The sequence below is a fragment of the Limulus polyphemus genome, unplaced genomic scaffold (assembly GCF_000517525.1).
Source record: "Limulus polyphemus unplaced genomic scaffold, Limulus_polyphemus-2.1.2 Scaffold4093, whole genome shotgun sequence".
NCBI lineage: Eukaryota > Metazoa > Arthropoda > Merostomata > Xiphosura > Limulidae > Limulus > Limulus polyphemus.
In genome coordinates, this window is record NW_013669703.1 from 69,781 (window position 1) to 74,347 (window position 4,567).

The following is a 4,567-nucleotide window of genomic DNA, read 5'->3' on the forward strand; positions in this document are numbered from 1 at the left end:
AACATTCTTATACACCAATATTATATTCAATTTATTAATGGAAATATAACATTGCTTTAAAGCATTAGAATTCTCCTCACCCACAAAATTAAAAGGATTCCTATCTAATTATACGAGTGATTAATATTATAATTCTCACGCATAACTTTACACTTATCATAATAAAATGCCATCTGTTGTATGTTTGTTCAACTAACCAATACAAGCCTATAAAATCATAGCATTCTCACTGCAGCCAGCCAGACCTAGGATTTTTATATTATCAGCAAATTTAACCAATTTCACATGATTCCTTTATCAATGTCATTAATATAAATGAAGAATAACAGAGAGTGCAAGCACTAATCATTAAAGTATGCGTCTCAGTCAAATTCTAGAACTCCTTTACTAGGATTTTTTACTTCATCCCATCAGGCTAACCTTCAATCCATTAGACTAACTTATTTTATACTCTATCTGAGGTCATTTTCTTAAACAATCTTTTATGTTGAGCCTTACTAAAGGCCTTCTTAAAACTCAAGTAAAAACATACATTTCTTTATCCTCATCCAGATAAGAAGTAATATCCTCAGAAAAAATGTTAATAGGTGGTAAAGTAGGATCTTCTCTTTGTAAAGCCTGTTGTTTATCTGAGAAAATTTTGGATTTTATCAAATTATCCCACGATGCAAGTAAAGTTTAACTGACCTAAACAAAGCTTATCTCGACCTCCCTTTGAAAATTTCCTAAATAATGCTTATCTCCCCACTTTAAAACTTAGACTGATGTCATCTACTCTTCGATCTCCTGGAACCTGCTTCCTGTCCAACAACCTACCAAAAATGAAAGAATGTGCTCAGAAATCTGTTCCTTAACCTCTATTAAAACTCTACGCTAAATATTACCAGGTCAAGGACCTTCATTTTTTCAATAATCAATTTATAGCTTTGTTTTTAACAAGCTCTGGATTAACACTACAATGCACATTCCTCCAAATACATTATCAGTCTGTAATCCAGCCAACATTTTCCTTTGTGAAAATTGATAAGAAACATCATTTAAAAACTAGGCAATCTCATAAATGTAGTTATGAATGAAAACTCTACCCTCATCCTTCACAAGTCCAAGACTTGTTCTCACATTCTCAATATGTCTTTAATATGTCTAAAAAATTGTTATTTTTTAATGTAACATTTTATATCCACTGTTCTTCATAAACAGTTCTTCAATATTTATAGAAAAACAATAAACAACCAAGACACATTTCACTGCACAATACCAGGAATATTTATAGAAACACAATAAACAACGAAGAACACATTTCACTGCACAATGCCAGGAATATTTATAGAAACACAATAAACAACAAAGACACATTTCATTGCACAATGCCAGGATTATTTATAGAAACACAATAAACAACAAAGACACATTTCATTGCACAATGCCAGGATTATTTATAGAAACACAATAAACAACAAAGACACATTTCACTGTTTCATTAATTATCCAAAACTTGAAATTGGTAATGGTAACTATGGAAAGGAATATCCTTTCTTCATGGTGGTACAAGAATCCAAACTCACACAACAGCACTCTAGAAGTAGACGTATTTCTGCTACCACAGTAAACGAGATAAATACTGAAATAATAAGTATATCAGTTCTTACAAGAAATGTCACAGTTATTTTTCTAATGGCTAAAGCCTACTCGTTACTAAAGAACACAGCCATCCTAGTATCCCTAATCTGAACCCTTTCCGACAAGTCAATATCCTTTTTTCTAAAAAAGGATAAAGTTACTGGAAATGGTAAGAGAAGTAATACAAGGATGAATCTGGGATTACAAGGGTCACCATACACTGATTAGTCAAGTTGTTGGAAATGATCAGGGAAGGAATAAACAGATGATTCTGGGATTACAAGGGTTATCTCACAGTGATTAATTAAACTCTCTTAATGTACTTTCATTTGAGAAATAAATAATTGAAGTTTACATTATCTGGAAGGTTAATAGGAAAGGATAAAGGAACCAAGTTGTTTGTGCTGTATTCTGAAGATAATAGAACAACAACAAATCTGTAAAATTTTGAAAAACAGGCAAAGCATCAGTTATGACACTTGTTACTCTAACAGGGTGTTTGGCTTATGGAATGAATTGCCATTTGCAGTAGTGAAGGCTAGCAGTTTACAGGAGTTTAAGACAGAATTCAACGACTTCCTGAAAAATAAAGCGTAAGTTTAAATTTTTACTATTCTCAAGGGTGGATATGCAAGGATGTCCTTAAAAGACAAAATTGTACCACGTTGTCTTTATGTTAAACTATAATGTTAAAATACTCTTGATGAAGGTCTTTTTACAATATATTTTTCGTAGTGAAATTGCTTCACCTCATTTTTTGCTTTTTTTAGCTGTTACACAACAGCTCATAGAATGGCTCCAATAGCTAATAAAAAGAAAAAAAAAGGTACTCATAGATTAATTTAATCTAATCTTCGCTAAAAGAATTTCAAGTACTGCAGCTATTGAGAATTCCCTCTTGTTTTCACATATATATATATGTATATGTATTTTGTAGATTATTCTTTAATATTAGAAATCACCATTCATGTTATATAATCTTGTCAAGCTGAATCACCTCCACATCTTTTCATTTTCAAATTTCCCTGCATTCAATTAATACTTTTTGTTGAAACAATTGTAATAAAGAAAGGATGCAGAGATAAATTTTGAAATAAAAGATTTCAAAAGATATTTGCTCTTGAAATAAAAATAGCAAAACATTTAAATATAATTATTGATCCAATGTTGACATTTATGAAAGAGTATATTAACATTTGCCAAAATCTACACACATATTTTTCAAGATAAAATAGACTGGAGGTAGTAGTTAACTCCTTTTTCATATGGTAGAGACCTTATTATCCATGTTTTAATGTCTACCAGTATCATAGACATAATGCTAGGTAACATTACCACAATCCTGAGGCTTAGGTCTACATAATATTACTATTAGTAAAACAGTAGTACTACTAGTAGTCAACCTTTGGAATGAATACTTTAAAAATCAAGAATGAATTCAGGCAGATGTGTGTTTGATAAACTGAATGGAACAGCCACAATGGGCCAAGGGGGTCTTTGCTATCCCTTAAATGTTACTGTTAGGTCACCATAGAACTTCCATGTAAAATCTAACAAACAAATAAAATTACTGTAATTTTCTGTTATTTAAAGTCAGGTAAGTTATTTCATATTTCAAACCTTTTTCACAAGGAAATGTAAACAATAAGACATGTTAAAATGACTGTACATGAAATAATGATATTTAGTTTTAATTTGTGCTGCAACTAAAAATGATAATATATAACATTTTTGAACAGCTATTGGGGATAGATTGATTTGGGTAGAATGTTTCTCCTCTAATAGTGAGACATGGTCATGTACAACATTCAAAGTACAAATAATGAAATATGTGATCATGTCTTGCTGTTACTGTCAACTGTAAGTTGTAAGACATGAAACACTGTACGGTACCCAGGGCTGTTAAAACTTAAAGAATGAATACTAGTAGTACTAATACTAATAGTAACAATATATTTACAATCTAAGCTCCCAGAACAAATTATACTGTTAATGTTATTTTCGAAACGATGATACTGATAGTGTTACAATGACAGTAATTTATTGGTACTAGAATTTAATAATAATAATAATATTATCAACTGGCATCACATCCTACATGTTTAACTTTTAAAAGTTTTACTCACTTTTTAGTTATACTTACAACCTAAATCTTAATAATAATAATACAAGAAACTCTCGGAGATATTCATCAGTTATTATATGATTACGAGATCTTTATATTTACGTGAATCACTCCGACGTGTTTTACGTTATTATAAAGTATTAGATTAGCATTGTTCTTATAAACTTGTTTATTTTGAAATGAAATGACCCACTTACCAACCATTGCAGACTCACTTACCTTATTCCAACCGATCCCTCTAGTGGCTCAGCGGCAACTTTACAGTCTTACGACGCTAAAATTGTCTTTCGATATTCTTAAAAAGGTAAAGCGTAAGTGGACCGTTGTGTAGCTTTACGCTTAACAACAACCAAGCCAAAATATTCTAAGCTTAAATCTGTATAAGCTAAAAATATAAAATTCTAATTCGCGATCCGTAATTTTTAGAAAATGATACTCCATCAATGTGTTAATAGATTGAAATTCTATGCATACTTGAACTGGTTTTACCTAACAAAGTTTTCATTAATAATAACACAAGTTGTATTTAAATCGATCGGATGTCAGTGATACTGTTACGTATCTGCTTGTTTGTTTGTTTCCGGTAGAAATGCTCTACGAGGATCTTCAACGACGCAAGTCCTTTCTTGATTAAACCAGTTTATTCTTCCTCGATACAACTTTTAGTACACAGAAGTTCCACAATCAATACGTTTCTTCTCGTCACTTTAAACATAACAACTTTTATAATACACGCTATAAATCACAGCGATTCACAATCTCGATAATTTCGCTCTCGACGAGTGCAAAACACACACACTATACGGCTAACTAGCCCGAAAC

At 31.2% G+C, this 4,567-nt stretch overlaps 2 protein-coding genes across 5 annotated transcripts in view; both read right to left on the reverse strand.

Moving 5' to 3' along the window:
• LOC106470576 overlaps positions 1-4,000 on the reverse strand; it is a 22,570-nt gene extending 18,570 nt beyond the window's left edge. The window contains exon 1 of one of the 4 annotated variants that reach the window (XM_013931140.2): positions 3,965-4,000. The gene's annotated coding sequence lies outside the window, so the exon portion shown is untranslated. Of the gene's footprint in view, positions 1-532; positions 643-687; positions 813-3,746; positions 3,770-3,964 lie in introns of those variants that run through there. The other 3 variants (XM_022399179.1, XM_022399178.1, XM_022399180.1) reach the window with 3 other exon arrangements.
• Positions 1-4,567, reverse strand: part of LOC111088594 (28S ribosomal protein S10, mitochondrial-like) — a 31,262-nt gene that overhangs the window by 1,795 nt on the left and 24,900 nt on the right. The gene's annotated exons all lie outside the window — the stretch shown is intronic.